This window comes from Lissotriton helveticus, chromosome 12, assembly GCF_964261635.1.
Source record: "Lissotriton helveticus chromosome 12, aLisHel1.1, whole genome shotgun sequence".
Lineage (NCBI taxonomy): Eukaryota > Metazoa > Chordata > Amphibia > Caudata > Salamandridae > Lissotriton > Lissotriton helveticus.
In genome coordinates, this window is record NC_136073.1 from 540,058,122 (window position 1) to 540,078,284 (window position 20,163).

Here is a 20,163-nt window from a genome sequence, read left to right on the forward strand (position 1 = left end):
CTCTTTCTGGTACAGGGCCCTCATTGGAGCAGGAGATAGTTTGGACTCTGAGTTGGAGAACCTTTGGGGCAATGTTTTTACAGATAATAGATAGGGGGTACGGAAATTCTGGTGTGACTCCTTTAATATTTACCAGACAGTGATCAAACCAGCGACTCTGAGGAGGAACCATCTTTACACCGCCCATAGAGTGTACTGGACTCCAGGTAAACTATCTAAGATGACCTCAAGGACATACCGTTGCCCCAGATGTAAGTACCCAGCTGCAGATGACCAACATATGTTTGCGGGATGCCCAAAGATTGCTTCATATTGGACTGAGGTATGTGGCTTTTTGGAGAAGGTTTTATTAAGGCGTATTAAAGTAAGCCCAAGATTAATTTTTTATGGTCTATTGCCGGATTACTGCAAGAGTACCCCTGCTTCAAAATGTGTATTCTACGTAATAGTTATTGCCAGAAGGGAAATTTGTAGAGTATGGAAATCGGAGGCTCCACCCTCATTCGCAGATTGTCTTAAAGACATTATTATGATTAGCCAGTCAGATATGGCCAGCGATGAATCCAGCACCAATAAGATCTGGGCAGCTCTAGAGACCTGGAGGAGGAACTAAGATTGGTCCTATGATTAAGCCAGAGGATTGTTGTACAGTCCTCTGTGTAACTTGTGGTTTGTCAAGTCTGGTGAACAGGAGTAGGACCAGGAGACAGCCTAACCTCTGCATGAACTCTGCCTGCTCAGCACAGGATTCCAGGACGGTTATTGAATATGCTTGTGTGGAAGGCGCAGAGGGATCCCATCTAGAGTATTTTTGTTCTGGTGGCATGTATGAGGACTAGAAAGAAAAAAAAAGAAGTGGGATATGGAAATGTTCATAATGAAACAATATATATTGAGCTTTGCACTACTTGTCTTTTATATTATTCAGAATCCATAGGTGAAACACGGCCCCCTTGTTGACAGCTAAAAATCTACAACTCTATACAAGCTGAATAAGAAGGCTTAGATGCAATTAAAACTGAAGGGTGAAATCTGGTGACAAATGTTGAATCACTGAAGAACTCAAACGTCATGCCATTTGCTATGTGAGTGCTACTCTGAATTAAGAGCACATAGGTAACCTTGTCAAACGTATGTGCCCAAGAGTTTGGCATGTGCTACAGTTTCCCAATAGCAGCTGGTGTCAGGGAACAGTGGTGGGCAAGGGGGGGGGTGACTGCAATAAAACAAAATAAACCTGCCGCCCACCGCATCGCCACTGTCTGCTCCTCTTGCTCCACTCTATCACAGATTGAGGCTCAAAGACTCCCCTGTGCCTGCTCTCTCCAACCCAGCAACGCAGCTCCGATTGGAGACTTCTCAGTGAGCATGTCGGTTTGGCCATTCTAAAACAGCCGACCAAATCGACATGCACACTTGTAGCATAATTTACCTTTTCTTGCCACATAATCTAGTCAACCTTGCCACATAATTCTAGTGACCCTGTTAATGGTCAAGCACAACCCCAGATGCAATTTAACTGTATGAAATTCGACTGAGGAAAGTTATATACCAGTTTTGAGACATTTATTATTCTCACAACTAAGCTGAGCAGTGAGGTATTCCCTTGGTAAACTGTGTGAGGAATTCAGGATGTTCTGGACGGCCGGTCGATACAAAAACTTTGAGAGTTGTGCAGTTAATTCAATGAGTCAGTTTAACTTGCAGCAAGAGATTGATTTGAGTCCTGCTGTATAAATCCGTCTTATGCTCAGATAAACGGTACTAATATGACAATGAATATAATGCAGAATTTACAAGACATCGAGCGGTGACAACGAATGTTTAAATTTCTGCTAAGTGAGGGCAGCTGATGACAAATTGGTCAAATTAAGGATGCCTAAATGTTTTTAGGCATTATTTTATTATTTTTTATATGTTTAGGTTACATATTCAGAAATAACTTTTATCTAGAGAAAGAGAATTTGATGTGCCCTTAAAAATTGGGAAAATAATTAACAGGCTGAAAATTCTATATTGAAAACTCTAGAAGCTGTTTTTACTCAGTTGTGCACGTTCGGTTGCATTGTACACAATCACACATGTAAGCCTTGTTTCCATGTACTGTACTATGTCAGTATCACTGGAGATTCATGCGAGCAGAGGCACTGATGTCAGAGATGCCTTAGAAGATACACCCTCACTCTGTCGCATGGCTGTATCACATGACAACAGTACTGCATCCACTACTACCGTGAACCTCTCAAGCTTTTAAAGTAGCTTGGTGAGGCAACCGATTCTGGCTGGAGAGACTCAACATTTTTTCCCTTAGTATGACACTGTTTTACCTTTCAGCTGTGTATGTTTAAAGCAAACTGCATAAAGATTCAAGTGTGATGGGACATTTAACGAAATAGTAGCATTTGCATACATGTTATGCAGCACTTCTCTCCCACCTGTGCACCTGTCAGCCTGCCGAGGGGATAGCTCAGTGAGCTGAACGTTCATCACTGGAACAAAGTGGTGATCAAGACTAGTGAATCCAGGCATGCCAGCAAATTTGCGGCATCATGAATTGGGTGATAGTGACATGTGTTATTTTCAATGCATGAAGTGTTATATAAATGAACAAGTTATTATTTTTGCATATAAACTCTTCACAGCCCCTGCTGTGAACAATGTGGCTGAAGAGGGAAAGCTGGTGGGTGAGCGGAAGTAAGACCATAAATCTGGGTGAATTTCAGAGGTATGATCAAACCACTGCCTCGCAATACAGGTAACATGAGTTAAGAATAGTAAACATATATTTACCAGGACTTCAATATACTGTATGCAGCCGCTCGGAAACTGTGAAAAGGAAACAATACTGTTCAACTAGTACACAATTTTTGACCCCGCATCCCCAAACTGATGCAGTTATAAAGGCAGCAATTAATTGCATTACCATTCAGATTGTGCACGCCACTAAGCATTTCGTGACATTTTTCTCAAATGTCAGGAACTATTGCCTGTGACTCTGGGCTGTAAAGGTTAATTTTTCAGAGCGCACTCTGGCTGCTGTGCCTGCCACCTTGATCCTTGTACTGTTCCATTTAACTCATGTAAAGTATCCTGACACTTTGGTTCATGAATATCATGAATAAATTATCATAAGTAATAACACGAGCAACAGTGTGCTGTGCTGATGATTGTGTCACTGAAACGCCAAGACTGCTGACTCTTTCTGCACCCGAATGCTGCTTCTTCCTACAGTGCAGCCAGCTCAAACATATGGCACTGTATGATTTAAATGCACGTGCATCAACACAACTCCCATTTTATATTTTTTCGGAACCCCCTTCCGCTTAGGGCAAAAGTGCTAATGTGGTATTTTCTTTTACACTTCATATGAAAATTAATGTTGATGAGCTTGATAAAAATGTGTCCTACTCGTTTTTAGGTCGACAGCACGACTGTCTGTTTTTTGTGCTGTCTAGTTTGCTAAAGACATATTGCAGACATCCAGAAAGCTGACCTAGTAATGCATTCCACCCATTGCTTACCATTGGCTTTGTGGTTTATGACTCACATTTTCAGGCTTTCTATTTGCTGGCTTTATTTGTTTCAGGCTGTCCAGTTTGTATTTTCTCCTCCCGTTGCCAAAACCTTCTTTACTGTCATATTCCACAAACTGGCTTTCTGTAACCAAGTCTTTAAACATTGTTCTTATCTTGTCACATTTGCTGTGCATTCAAATACTGGTGTCAAATGTGTAGCTCTCTCTTCCGAGGAGACCTGGTATTTACTTTTCTTTATCGACTTCAAAGTGAAACAATTTAAGTTACAATCCTGCTGAGTATCCATGTAAAAGGAAAGGGTGTATGTTTTGTTTCTAGCACAGCAAAAAATTAACTGTGCTGATGTTTCAGAATATATCAGAATTAGTACAAATGAGGCACTTTGTTTTGTAATTCTGAAGTGTGGGGTAAACAAATATTTGAATATGATCAAAACACATCAATACACTAGGTACTGACATTTGCACACTTCCTTTGTGTGCAGTAAAACCGTATTTCAGTGCAAATGTAATGGTCATATCATTTTAAAATGTGCTGGCTGTAATGCAGTAAACTACCACAGAACGCAAACTCTATACTACAATACTTCACTCCATGCCCTTGCACTCTGTGCCACGCCACCCCACTAAACTCCACTGTATGCCACGTCACTCCATTCTATGACACTCACCCCACTCCACGGCATGCCACTTCAATCTATACCCCTCCACTCTATGACACGCCACAGCACTTGACTCCCCACTTCTCACTCCATAGCGCAACACACCACTCTACTCCCTTCCACTTCATACCACTTAATCCACTCTACTCTACCCCACTCCATTGTACCCAAATCTACCCCACTTCACTAGAATATACCCCAATCTACTCTACTCCAATCTACCCTACTCCACTCAATGAAGTCCACTCTAGAGACCATGTGCAGTTTTCGCAATGATCACCCAGAGACGGCGAGGAAGAGGAGAAGGGCAGCCCGGAGACGTCGCAGTACAGATAAGTATTTTTTGTTTTGTTTTAATATTAATTAATGTCTAATTAATTGTGAATAGAGGGGTGGAGGCGGGGGCTGGCCAACTCCGCTCCTGAGTGTACAGAGATTTGCCTACTCCGCGTTCTGCGGAGAACGCAGAGTAGGAAAATCTCCGAACACTCTACGTGTGGAGTGGAGTTCTCCGCCTGCGCCTAGGGCAGACACCCACTCACTCAGTGCTTTACCTTGGCCACACCAAGTGAACATTGGAGGTCTACGAAGGAGAGGGGACATTCTGGACAGAAGGGCCCCTACTCCAATTAAGATTGAGGCCAAGGGCCCATGGCTCCCGATTTACCTAGACAGGGAGGCAGCCCTGCATTTGCAGTGGGGGGTTTATTGAAGGTTTCCGGATAGGATTCCAAGGGCATGTCGTTGGGCAGAAAACTTGAAATCAGCCAAAGAATTGCCGACTGTGGTAGCAGCAAAACTGGGGAAAGAATTTGAGGAAGGGAGGATAGCAGGTCCATTCACGGACAGGCCATTTAAAGAACTGGTTGTGTCACCCTTAGGGGTGGTCCCTAAAAAAGACCCGGTGAAGTTCAGAATGATTCATCACCTATCATGGCCAGAAGGAGAATCAGTCAATGACTTCATTGCGAAGAAGACTCTAGAGCACTGTATGCCTCGGTGGACGAAGAAGTCCGCTTGGTGAGGGTGTGTGGAAGGGGAACAGAAATGGTGAAGTGTGATGTCAAGTCTGCTTTTCGTCTACTGCCCATACACCCGGTGGATTTTCCCCTACTGGGCCTGCAGTTTGAGGGGGCCATCTATGTGGACAAAGTCTTGCCCATGGGGCGTGTGATCTCCTGCACACTATTTGAGATGTTCAGTACAATCTTGAAGTGGGTGTTTATCAAAAAAGTGGTCACAGAGAGGTGTCACATTACCTGGATGATTTCTTGTTTGTGGGGAAAGGGGGCTATGGAGCTTGTGAAAGATCGTTACAGCAGTTTGAGGGGTTGACACGAACATTTGGCATGCCCTTAGCACCGGAAAAGACAGCTGGGCGTAGAACTGGACTCTGTGCAATGGATGGCACGATTGCCCAAAGAGAAAGTGGATGACATTCAGGCTTTCCTGTTACAGGTGATGGGGGAAAAGAAGATCACATTGAGAACTGTGCAGAAGTTACTGGGCTTCTTGAATTTTGCTTGCAGGGTGGTGAGAGCAGGGAGGACTTTCTGTAGGCGGCTTCGCATGGCCATTTGAGGCGCGGTATCGCCACACCACAGGGTCAGGATCTCAATGGGGATCAGGGCAGATTTGGGAGTATGGCGGACATTTTTGGCTGAATTCAATGGTGTATCATTGGAGTTTGTAAGGAGCACATAGTGTGGCAGGTACAGATATTTTCGGGTACTGCAGGCGCTTCAGGTTTTGGTTTGTTCTGGGATGGTTGTGCGTGTGCGGAGAAGTGGCCGGAGCATTGGTTGAGCCAAGGACAGAGAATTGCATTCCTAGAGTTATTTCCTCTGCTTGTAGCATTGGTGGTGCGGGGTGGTGAACTGCAGAATCGGACAGGGCTTTTCCACGTGGACAATACCACAGTGGTGGAACTGGTAAACAGAAAGAAGGCGAGGGATCTGAGGGTGTTGAGACTGCTATGCAGGTTTATCTTCAGATGTCTGAAGTTGAATATGGTTTTTCATGAGAAACACGTGCCTGGGGCTAGCAATGACCAAGCGGATGTTTTGTCTCATTCCCTATGGCAGCAATTTCGGAGACTGGTGCCTGGTGTGGAGCAATGCAAGACGCAGTTGCCGGACAACATCTGGGCCTGGGGGGAGTGAGAGTAGTAGGCCTGGTTTAGAGATCGCTGGCAGAATCCATTTGACAGTTACAGACTGGCTTGGTCCGAGTTCAGAGACTTTTTGGGTCCTGGGGTAGCTAGAGGGTATAGCTTTCTACAGTAAACTATATCTTGATTTTGACACTGCCAAAGACGAAATGCTGAAGAGAAGCTGAAAGGTTGGGAGCGGGGGCGGGGCGGGGTCTTGAGGGGAGCCATTACATGCGATTTGTTAAGGGAATTGTTGGGGGTTCAACCATGTTTGTTGTTACGACACAGTTGAGGTGTCCATATTTAGATTATGCATGATCTGGATGTTTTTTCGGGGCTTTTAGGGACTCAGAATTGTTGGGATCACCATGGTGGGCTGGACTGTCATATGGTGAGGTGAGGTCAGATCAAGGTAATTTGGGAATATGGTTCAGGCAATCGAAAACGGATCAGGCGTGGAGGGGAAGATGGGTGTGGTTGAGTAAGAGTGGGTGCAGCGAGGTGAGCGAGAATGGCAAGCGTTTGAGTTAAACAGGAGGCAGTCTGGAGTAGATGTTTTCTGCCATGCTTCTGGGGTAAGAGTGACAGCTTTTCAGTTACTGGCGGTGCTGATCCAGGTATGTCGGGTACTTGACAGAAGGGTGGCTGACAGAGAGGCAGATCTGGTGGTCAGCAGAATAGGTGTAAGAATGCACTCCATAGATGGGAAGTTTTAAAGACCAGTAGAAAGTCAGATTAATAAGGATAAAGGACTGAAGATATTGTGACGAATGGATATCTAAATAGTCAAACTGAAACACAGGGAATATAGCCATTCAAATGGAAAGACCTCCAGCTATTTTTAGGGGTTGGTGTAACCTGCGTAATTTGCTGTAGTGTTTTACACAACATTACAGCAAGATAACGTTGAATAACTCTGCTTCTAATGCTGTTCTCATAGCAAAAAATGCACCTTCGGGTCCAAGATGGACCAGATGATGAATCTTGTGCCAAGAAAATAGCGCTAAATGGAACAGAACATAAATAGCAGCAGAGCTTGCGCTTTGTTGCTGTACTCATAGGTAGGAAATGTTGGTCAAAATTATGTGAACTATTGGAATTGTGCAATTTTTGATAATTTCACGTGAAAAGAGTAACAAGAAGAAATTACTCTGATTACTCCAGTATAATTAAAATGCTGGCATAATTAAAATTAGCAGGATGGTAGATGGTAGGCAGATGCTTTTTTGAAAAAAAAAGATTAAATAATTAAACACCAGATTTGAATATTAGTTCAACAAAGGGTTGTGCCCTTCTCGCAAAAACAGATGATGGGGTACAAATCGCTATTGTCTCAAATAATTACTGCCAATGGAATTTCAAGGGTCTCATAATTATCTACCCTGCCAACATTTGCCATAAGAATGCCATTACCATGTGCATTTCTATATCGAGACAAGAGAGCAGAGCAGGTCAACTGACAGAGGATAGATCAGTGGAGCCTCAGCCGACATATGGCACGTCTGTTTTCATTGGTTCGCCTGCTCCTATGTATTTTTAAAGACTATATTTTTCAAATGTAAAATCATTTTTTGTATTTGGGAGACGTTTTTGAACTAGTGGTTAATAAAAATAGACGGTTTCTGATTCATATGCAAATCGAAGCTGTCAACTTTAAATTGAGAGGGTGAATTCCAGTTAGTACACACCTGGAAGTGATTACATATTCAGTTGCTAAGTGACATTTACGTGCTTCCATATGCAAAAAATATGAGTGAAAAGAAGAGTATCAAGCATATTAACGGAGAACATACTATTGGCAGAAGATGGAATGACGTCTCCCTATTTGCCAGCCAAACATGTGCTTCTACGACAGGGGAATAGATATCAGTGGTGCCGCAGGTGCAGTGATACCAGGGCCGAGAGCCTGAGGGACCCACTGAACCTTGATTGTTGCTTTAATTTACCTCTAGTCAAATCGGGGGGCATTTTGCTTGCTTGCACTAGGACTCATGGCACCTTTCCTGCGCCGCTGCTCCACTATCCTTCTCAATCCAAATAACTGAATAACAGCCATCACTCAAAGTACATTCATATTTTCAGTATACTAATGCACTACTAATCAGGTTCTGGAGTACTGTGCTACTCGCCGAAAAAGCACGTCAACACCTTATCAGTGGTAGCAAGAGCTATATAAATGCAAACCTTTTTCCCTCTTTTATCCCTCCACTATGCTTTTCAATCCAAATAAATGACTAACATATCCACCACTCAAATTACTTTCATATGTCACTATACTATTCACCACTAGTCATTTATGAGTTCCGGAGTAGTGTGCTACTTTGCAGAAAAATGTTTCAACACCTTATCAGGGGTAAGCAAGCGCTATCTAAATGCAAACCTTTTTCCCTCTTTTATCCTCCACTAGGCTTCTCAATCCAAATAAATGATCTAACATATCCACCACTCAAATACCTTCATATGTCATTATACTATTCACTACTAATCCTTTACAGGTTCAGGAGTAGTGTGTTACTCGCAGAAAAATAACTTGAACATCTTATCAGGGGTAGCGAAAATGCAAACCTTTTTCCCTCTTTTATACCCCCCACTATGCTTCTCAATCCAAATCAATGACTAATATATCCACCACTCAAATTACTTTAATTTGTCACTATACTATTCACTACTAATCCTTTATGGGTTCCAGAGTTGCGTGCTACTCGCAGAAAAAGCGCTTTAACGCCTTGTCAGGGGTAGTAAGCGCTATATAAATGCTAACCTTTTTCCCTCTTTTATCCCTCCACTATGCTTTTCAATCCAAATAAATGACCGACATATCCACCACTCAAATTACTTTCATAAGTCACTATACTATTCACCACTAATCATATATGAGTTCCGGAGTAGTGTGCTACTTGCAGAAAAATGTTTCAACACCTTATCAGGGGTAAGCAAGCGCTATATAAATGCAAACCTTTTCTTCTCTTTTATCCTCCACTATGCTTCTCAATCCAAATAAATGACTAACATATCCACCACTCAAATACCTTCATATGTCATTATACTATTCACTACTAATCCTTTACGGGTTCAGGAGTAGCGTGTTACTCGCAGAAAAATAACTTGAACATCTTATCAGGGGTAGCGAAAATGCAAACCTTTTTCCCTCTTTTATACCCCCCACTATGCTTCTCAATCCAAATCAACGACAAATATATCCACCACTCAAATTACTTTAATTTGTCACTATACTATTCACTTATTAATCCTTTATGGGTTCCAGAGTAGCGTGCTACTCGCAGAAAGGGCGCTTCAACGCCTTGTCAGGGGTAGTAAGCGCTATATAAATGAAATTACAATACAAGATGACAAATTAAGTCTAGATGTTATCGAGGCCAGCAACATACACATTACACAGAAGATCCATTTGGTCCGGCAGCGGCCGCAGGTTCTTACAGGATTTTACCAAATCAAGTAAAAACATAAAAGATGGAACCTAATTACGATGTTCTAAAATAAGTTACACATTCCCCACCGGTCTACCTGCAGTGGCAGCGAATAAAAATAGTCCATCACAAGAAAGCAGAGAGTCGGAGCTTGGCGAGCACAATGCATAATACGAATAAGATGGAAGGAGATGAAAACCCATTTATGGCCCATAAGAATCAAAGCCCAATTGAGTGAAATTACAAATGAGTCCCTTCACAGAGCTGAGCAAATACGGCAGAGTGGCATTTGATAGCAGGCAAGGCGGTGTTTTCAATGCTCAGGGGTGACACTCAAGGCTGCAGCCCCCCTTATTTATGATTATATTTGATCAAACGACTTTCAGAGATGCACCCGCGCCTGGGTTTTCCTAGCTGCGAGCAGAGGGAAATGAGACAATATAGCATGAAATAAAATGGTCAGGATGTGTGAAGCCTCCATCAGTACTTGCCTGGCTGGATTTTATGCAGGCCCATCTACAAGCCTTCTTATCTGTTAACCATTTACAGCTTAATTTCTTACTTTCGCAGCTCATGCCTGGTGAGCTAAGAAGCTGTCTTCATATGTGCGCCTGTGCTTTCATTTTTGGCCCGCCAGTTAATAACTCAAGACCCTCTTTCTCAGACAGAAGGAGCAATTCAATACCTTGACCTTAACAGGTAAGCAACCCTTTCTGCTTTAGTGAAAGTGTTTTGGTGTGTTTGAAAGGCTTTCAATTTAGCGCAGGTCTTAAATTTGGTGCAGGCTTTTTTTGAAATTGAAAGATCCTAAAGAAGAAAAATGTGTTATTAGACCCGGGTGAAATTTCCATGAGACCAGCGTAACCTCTTTAAATATTGCGCTTGCTACGGGAAGTTTAAAAAATTGCGCCAATACACCGGCAGCCAGATTCATCAATGTCCCGATTTGCGAGTCCTTAATAGCGATTATTTGGGAATCGCTATTAAAGACTCGCAAAACGGGATTCATGTAGAAATCGCAATATTATTTGCGATTTCTACAGCTTCCTTATTTGCGATTAGCAAATTGCTAATCTCAAATAAGGAATGACTCCCCATTCATTGCTTATGGGCCTGAATGGGGAGTCATTCCTTATTTGCGATTAGCAATTTGCTAATCGCAAATAAGGATGCGATTTCAAGGGTGCCAGGGGTGTTCAAAGGACACCCTGTAGCACCCCTGAAATGTAAATGTAGACTGATGTTGCGCACACACATGTCCAAAGGACATGTGTGTGTGTAACATACAACTTAAAAAAAAGCACTAAAGTGCATTTTTCTAAGTTTTCGCTATTTACCACGAAGTCAGACTTCGCGGTAAATAGCGGCCAAAAATAGCGATTTCGCAATTCAAAAATGGTTCATGAATTGCATTTAAGGAATCTCAAATAGAGATTCCTTAAATGCAATTCCTCGCAATTTAGCGATTTCGCAATTTGCGATTTTTGCATTTGGGTTGATGAATCCCAAATGCAAAAATTGCGCTCGCAAAGGGACAGATTCTCAGAATCTGGCCCTTTGCGAGCCGATTTTCCGTTGATGAATCTGGCTGCATTTCAGATAAATACGACCGGCTTGTGACCAAAGTTTAGCATGCTGCACAGGAATGGCCAGAACGCAAGTGGCTCTTTTTGCAGAAATAGTGTTTTTGCCCTACTTTAAGGACAAAATGTGCACTCCAGTCCGCAAGTAAGCATTTTGAGCTAAGATATAGTGTCAAATGCCTTTTTTGCATTTTACATAATTGCATGTAACTTCAAATTTTTTCTTTTTGAATTTTTGCGCACTGATGCAAAAACAAATTAGGACATTTTGGCAAACTCCTAGTTTATATTATGAAGATGGCTCAAGGCACCTGCTTTATAGAAACTAGTGTCATTTACAGTTTCATTCATTATGGACTTAAGAGGTTGTTGTTTGCTTGTAAAGCATATACACTCAAGTTAAAGTCATCAGAGTGCTGAAACCACAATGCAACATTCCAATCATGAATACAAGCTAGCAAAGGTTCACCGTTATAAACATGTTGCTTTTATGTGTCTTTTGCAAGGGTGACTGACTAAAAGGGATCCAAATATACAGAACGGTGACCAAATAGGTACTCACAAGTCTCATCTCATGTTAGAAGGTCCATCTGTCCAGCCTCCTATGGTGGCCCTAATATTACCCTTTGTAGAAAGGTGGAGTAATATGTGGTGATGCTGGTTTAGGCTTCACTATGCAATACTCCCATAATACCCCAAAGATGGGTAATTGACACGACTCAAAAGAAATCCAACATACATTTATATAAAGAAGATTTTTACATAAATTTAGACACCAAAATGAACGTAATAGAATGCATATAACCAGAGTTGTAGATTTTTGAAGCACTATAAAATCAGTGCAAAATAATATAGTGAAACTTTATCATTGCGGTCACTGAGAAAAAATACTTGTGACAACGGGTCACTTGCAGGTCGAGTAGCATGGATCCCTTGCAGGTTAACGGTGATGCGGGTCTCTGGACCAAGCCACGTCAGTCAGTTCCATTTTACATGGCCCTTAGAGCCCAGGTGCAGTGTTGTCTTGGCTGACCCTGGTGCTGAACAGGAGCCGTGGGAGAGACGGTATGACCGCTGAAATAGTGCTGCAGTAAAACAATATGCAAAAACACTACAATGGGCCACTGCTCATGAATGTCAGGTGGTGTTCTCTCTTGGGACAGTGTCGAGTGTAGGGATCGGTTGCTGGATTGGTGACCAACAAGCCTTCACAGCGGTCAGTGAAACAGATAGTTACTTTGAGGTCCGGTGGCCCTGGGGAACGCAGTAGCTGACCATAACTTTGTGGAAGGCAAGAATACAGGTTCTATAATGCACTAGACCATATGGATTTGGGGGATCCCTTGGAGGGACCGACGGGCAGCGATTTTTCAGATCAGGAGCACAATTTTACCTGCAGTTTGCAGGGGACAAAAGCAAAGTATAGGGGAGTCTAAAGGTGCTACAGGTTTCCACAAGCGTCCTACTGTCTGGAGGAACCCAGAAGTAGCCTAGGACAAGTCTTGATCAGGCAGTTCCAGGAGTATTGCCACAGGGTCACAGTATCCTTCTGTGGCTTTGTCTAGGTCCTGTTGTCGCAGACATGGTCTCTTCTATTGCCTTCTCCAATATAAGATGTTCCAAACGGAGGTTCTGGTATCAAGGTTGTCCCTTAAATCCTATATTTAGGGGAGTTATGGGTGTGGGAGCTAGTAGCCTTCATCTAGTCTGCCTTGAGATGACCACATCTGGTAGTGAGTGTCTCCTTTTCTGTCACAGAACCCTCTATTCTGCCACTTCTAAAAAAGGCAAGACCCTTCTTTCAATGTACAGACTGGGATACCCACCCTGGAGGTGTGGCTAGCCCTCTGTGGGTGTACACCTCCTGGCATACTATGTTTTCGGCCTGCTCGGGTTCAAAAGTGCTTGTGGGAGGGCTGTTTTCTCCGCCAGGAGTCAGCCCTGATGCATATCAGAGGCTATGTAGCCTTTGAAGCTCACAGCCTTGATGTGCCACTTCACTAGCCTGCCTGGGAGGGAGGAGGTGTGACCTCCTTCCTGCCCAGGCCTTTGTTCCTGACTCCTGGGAGTGATCACACTACCTGGCAGAATGCAAGAATCCTGTCATGATAGCAACCAGAGCAGGGTTTCAGCCAGAGCATAGAGAAGCTGGGTAAACCAGATAGGCAAACTCTAAGGCAGTCACCTGGGTGCATGCCACATCGCCCTCGACTCGAAATTCATGTAAGGGGTGAGAAGGCGCATTGCTTGACACCAAAAATAAAATATTTAGGCAGTACCATAATGGAGATGCTAACCTCGGGTTTGCCCGTGTGCCCGCCCATGTTATTCTATGGACCGTCTATCACTTATATTGAACTTTAACAGTAGACCAATATAGGGACATATAAGCCTGCACTTACATGCCCACACCCTTAATATACTACTGCCACCTGCCTTCTGAGCTTAGGAGGCCTTCTTTAGGGATGACTGATGTATAATAAAATCAGTGCATTGACTTTCCCACACATGATGAGGGCAAGATCGAAATAGAGCAGTTTGCACTGCTCCTACAGTCTGCAAAGACAGATCTGCTGTCAGTAGTTTACATGGGTTACTCAGAGTGGCGTGGCACAAAAACAGCCCTGGGGACCCCTTTACCACCCATTCCCTTGGTATCACTGGTACCATATACTAGGGGCTTATAAGGGAGGTAAAGTCCTTGCCAATTGGGGTTGCCAATTACATACATCAGTTTTAGGGAGAGAGCATTGGCACTGGGGCCTGGTTGGCAGGCTCCAGTGCACTGTCAGAGTAAAAAAACAGCCTCTCGTAGTCCAACTGGGGGCAAAAAGTGTGGGACATCTGTAAAAAGGGCCTGTTTTCTTACACTCGGAGTTAAGACATCAAGAATTGAGTTGTTCCTGAGGGAAACTGGAGGTAGCTCTATGGAATCTGTATGACCATGCTGAAATTTCATTAATAACCGACTTTGTATTTGATGATGGTTTTCTAGACACCTTGACAGTGAATGATGGTATTAAGACCATTATGTCAAACCATCTCACTCGAGCAGCAGGTCATATAATCTTCCTGCTGTAATTATCAAGAGTAATCCGTGGTGGATGGCAGCTCAGTTGAATGTGTTATTGTGTTGGATAACTAACTAGGGTTGTTCACAGGTTTATTAATCGGTGCAGAGGCTAAACCAATATTGGAAAAGGACAACCCCTTAAACTCTGCCAACCATCATCTAATTAGTTTAATTGACATCATAGCAAAAATGCATGTTAAAATGCTTCTGTATATTAGCAGTGTGAGACTGGGTTAGAAAACTGATTCCAAAGGAATAGAAAATGTTGCGCCCTGGTGGACAACTTATTTTCCCTTTGGGTCATAGCACGAAACTCAACATAATATAACAATTTCTTCTATATTTGACCTTTGATCAGCCTTTCATTTGATTGCCAGGGAGAGTCTGTGACCAAACATTTAACAGTGTTCTATCCTTAGATGAAATTGATCAATATTGAGCATCTGGCACTATGTTAATTGGGCTTGCGTGGAACTTGATTCTCAGCATAAAATGTCAACACAAATTCCAGTCCTCAATGGGAACTCACAAGGATTTATTGAAGTCTTCTTCTTGTTTTCCCTCCCTGATAAACCGAGTACCACCAATTCTGCCCCCACCTAAAAGATGTAAGGATTGCATGTTGGTGCTTACTTTATGCTGGTGACTTTGTGATTTTTGACTTAAGCACAATTGGTCTTTAGCGGAAACCAAAAGTATTTGGTGGCTATTAAGTAAACCATTTAACTGTTAATATTGAAAAATCTAAGGGTCCCCTTCACAAACTGCATTTTGTAGCACACATGGGAAAACTACAGTAATAACACCCACATATTACAAAATACAATCCACAAACCTACAGCAGATGACCTCGGCATCTCATCTTTTCTGTAAGGAGATCTCGGCACATGTAGAAGCACACTTTAGTAAATGTGGAAGAGACCAGGAGGGATGGTGGTATTTAAGGAAATTTAAGGAGGGTTTAGGGTTGGCCTGGGCGAAGTTTGTAAAGTTTTGCTTCATAGAACTCCACTAAGTGCTATAAAGACTCTGCAGCGCTCAGCGGAGTTCCGCCAGTGGCGGAGTGTGGCAAGTCACGCTGCTTTCACAGATAGTGCCGGGCGTTTATTGTGCACTGTGAAATCACTGCGAAAGGCACTACTTATCATGCCAGCGGGTGCTGCTTCTTTCTGCCACTCGAGTAGATATTCTTCTCGAGCTCCAGCATCCTTAGCGTGGGCAGCACATTTCTCAATGTGAGGGATGCGACCTGCAGCATCTGCCCGGGTTGAGAAATTGCCGGGAGGAGGTCCAGCACACGATTTTTATCGCCCGTGCTCCCCAATTTAACGTTGGCAAGCCACGCAAGTGAAAAAAATTTGCAGGTTATGCAGAACTGTGGGGAGTGGGCAAAACTTTCCAAACTCCACCGGCGAAGTGGAATTCTTCAACCACCCCTAATTTAGGGAGGGAAATGCTAATACAGACTAATACCAATAAAGGGGTGTTGGAAACCGGCTATTTCTGGTAGGCTAAGGCTTATGCCAAAGCCAGGCAGAAACCACCATTCCAGTCAGGGCAAGGAAGTCACACGCCCAGATAACCCCTGCTCGCCCTCTAGGTAGCATGGCGCGGGCAGTCTAGGCTAAACTCGGAGGCGATGTGTAAAGCATTTGCGTCAGCGCACGACAGCAACAACATACTAGGCACACCACAAAAGAGACTCCACACCAGGTTATATTAAAAATAACTTTTGTATTGTCAAAACATATCAGATAGAAATTACACATGTACATTGTGCCAACTGGCACGGCAATATTCACAAGGGATTATTTACAAGACAGGGCCACATGGGCCACTGTCTGAATCAACACTTTGCAGATATAGAAATACTTGTCAGAAATTAGAATAAAAGTATATAAACTTCACTGTAACACAAAGTAACAGTTATAGATCACATCCCGTAACTACTGGGAACAGGTAAGTACCACCTACGCAACCCTAAACTCCTTGGGAGACTGTCACGCAGGGGACCAGGACCTCACTAGGACCACCTGTACTAAAAGAACAACCCCCTAAGTATCACACAGCATTTAGGGGTCTAAGAAAAGAACACATTACCCATGATGTATGAAGCACATTCAGAGGAGTAGTAAAGGAAAACCACCTAAGTTGCACACAGCGTCTAGGGGTCTAAGAAAGAACACCGTACCCATGATGCATAAAGATACATTCAGAGGAGTAATAAAGAGAAACACATAATGTATAAACCTACACATTCAGCGGTGTTAAGAATAAAGCACATGATGCAATAAAATTACATTCAGAGGTACCAGAATAATACAGTAGCGCAAAAGTCACATGATGTCTAAAACATTCAGAGGTGCAGGAATCAAACATGATGCAAGGAAATACATTCAGAGGTGCAATAACCATACAATTGCGCAAAACCTACATAAGCCACCACCTGTGGCAGTCCCTAGGCCAACTGGCCTTGTTGGGGCTCAGACGCCCTGAGTCTCAGTGTCAGGGTGCGCTGCCATGCAGCGCCAGTCTCAAAGTATAAAAAGCCTAAACGTGGCAGGTGCCCACAAAGTGCTGGGCACCTGGAGAACAACAAACTTGCGTCAGGGCCCTCACTGGCCCTTAGGCGCCAACTGCGCCACTGCTGGAGCCACACAGGCTCTGGGCATATCACACATGCCCCAGACGTTGGAGCCACAAAGGCTCTAGAACACCATGCCAACCGTTGGAGCCACACAGGCTCTTAAAACAATGATGCCCCCAGGAGCCTCACCGGACTCTAGCCCTCACACTCGGGGGCAGGAGGGGACGAGCACCGACAATATGCCCTGAAGCCCCCCCCTCTCGAATATGGCCCTCTCTGGAGCCAAACGGGCTCTACACACCGTTGGGGCAGCCCGCTGCCATCCGGGGCCGCCCTGAAGCAGTGCCTCTAAACCGGCACCAACGCGAAGCAATGCGGGCCCTCAAGAGCCCCTCGCGGGCTCTGTGCTCACAGTGGGGCGACCCACTGCCATTCGGGGCCGCCCTTCCTTGGTGCCTCGACCGGCACCACGAGAACCCATCTGCTCCCTCACGGAGCAGCAGCATCACGGAGCCCCCCCAGCCCTCTTGACTCACCGGGCTGTTCTCGGCGGGGGCTCCTCTTCGCCCGGTCTCCCTCCCTGGGACCGGGTCTCTTCACCGGCAGCGGGTGGGGCTCTCCTTCGTTCGCGATGGGCCAGGCACCGCCAATGTGCCTCGCGCCCCCGCCGCAAGTCTCCGCCTGCCGCTCCTCCTTCACTCGGGGCTCCCTCTGCACACGGGAGCCCCAGAAGCCGACCACACGCCTCTTCAGAGGCCGCCGGGTTCCCTCAGATCACGGGAGCCCGGCCGACCCGCCGCCATACTTCTCCTCCGCCTCATCCCTCTTGCCCCCGGCCTCAGGGCGGCCCAGCCAATCCCGTCGCGGCTCCTGCGACGAGCCCCTCATGACGCGAGGCCGCCAACCAATGGCAGCGCGGCCTCGCCGATGACACGACGATCCACGGGCCAATCCCGTCGCGGCCCCTTCATGGTGGTTTTTCTCCGCGGCAAATCGAGGTGGGCACTCGTAAATAATTAAATCAATGCAGGCAGGAATCCTCAGCGCGTCCAGCGCTATAAGCAAGCAGGAAGGCGCTCCTAAGCGCAAGAGAGTCCAGAGAAAGCGCTCTCAAGCGCTCGGGGGAAATGAAGCGCTCCAAAGCGCTAGACAGCAGGCAGAGCGCTCCCAGGCGCTCAAGGCGAAGCACAGCGCCTCCAGGCGCTAGGAACCAACTCCAGCGCTCTCCACATGAAAAGGCAGCCTCTCCATGCTGCCATGGTCCCAGAACTTCCCCAGGGGTAAAGCCAAGTCCCCCCTTCAGCCCAGGCAGGCAGAAGGGTCCCCCAGGAGTCCAGGAATCCAGGTATCCAGGGGCTGGGCAGCGCCCACCCCTGGTAGATCCAAGTCAGCCACAAGAGCAAGGACAAGAACCTTTTGGAAGGGGAACAGCCCCTTCTTATACACAAAAATGCCTTTGAAGTACTTTGAAGCTTTCGTGCAAGGGGCCCTGAGTACTGGAATGTTTCTGGTTTACGTCTCCCTGACAGCTTCAGGGCCAGAGGTGACAGGGGGCCGTCAGGATGGAGAGCCAGCAGGGTGGGCGGCAGGCACGGCCCGGCACCACCAGACGCTCTTTCCTCCCATCCCTGACAGCAGAGGGGCCTTTCATCTACGGCTGACTCAGACCCCCTCCTCCGGGGCCCTGCAGACCCTGTCCTACTCAAACCAGACAGTCCATCTACCAACAGGCCCAGGCATGCCTGGGCCAGGCCCATCAGCCAATCACGTGCTAGCAGACTCACTACACAATTATGCCAACTTCTAAAAGTGGCGCTTCTGGACTAGATACAGCCATGCCGCATACACCATTCTGCAGCATTCATTCTCACGAGTTCATACATATCAAACTCGCCCCTGCACTCCCCACGCATCAGGAATCTACCATGGGCATACATATTTCCCATTCATTCCTATGGGAGGGCAGGGCGCTCACTATCCATACACAGAAAGCACACGCACTTTACACTGTACCACAGTGAAAAAGTGCGCAGAGGTCTAAAATCACCAATCCAGGTTCCAAAAACAGGCTAGGAAAAAGCAAAAAGTCACGGGGTAAACCTGCCCAAAGGACCGGGTCCAACAAGGGGTAAGACAATTGCTTTATATAAACTACACTCCTAAAGTAACTACAGCCCTAAAAGTGTCGAAGTAGTTGTAAATGTATTCTAGCCCTGCCTTGGGGTATGTCCAACACCACGTTTGGCCAACCACTAGTACTGCAACACACACTCCTAGAAGTGAATGCAGGCAGGGAAATAAAATGACACCTCATAAAAATAATGCTAGATACATTAAATTAGCATGACATTTAAATTGTATATCTCTAGTTTCAACTGATACAAATTGCACACATTTATTTAAAAATATAATAAATCTTATTAAAATATACATTACATTTTTAAAATGCTATGAAAAAAAGTAACATTTAAAGAAGTTAAATATATTAAGTGTGGGCGAAATGTATCGAATTCGCAATCCGCAAAATCCGCGAATTCGTGCTAATTTGCGGATTTTTGTTTTTTTGCGTGTTCGCGGAGTTTTTTGCGTGTTCGCAGGTTTTTTTGCGTGTTCGCGGGCTTTTTGCGTGTTCGCGGGCCGCTTGCATGGCGAAGTTACCCTTGCGGTCGTGTATGGGCACAGCACCCTCTGGTTCACCACTGCCACCCTCTGGTTCATCACTGCCACCCTCTGGTTCACCACTGCCACCCTCTAGTTCACCCCTGCCACCCTCCGGTTCACCACTACCACCCTCTGGTTCAGCACTGCCACTCTTTGGTTCACCCCTGCCACCCTCTGGTTCAGCACTGTCACCCTCTGGTTCATCACAGCACCCTCTGGTTCACCCCTGCCACCCTCTGGTACAGCACTGTCACCCTCTGGTTCACCACTGCCACCCTCTGGTTCACCACTGCCACCCTCTGGTTCATCACAGCACCTCTGGTTCACCCCTGCCACCCTCTGGTACAGCACTGTCACCCTCTGGTTCACCACTGTCACCCTCTGGTTCACCACTGCCAACCTCTGGTTCACGACTGCCACCCTCTGGTTTATCACAGCACCTCTGGTTCACCACTGCCACCCTCTGGTTAACCACTGTCACC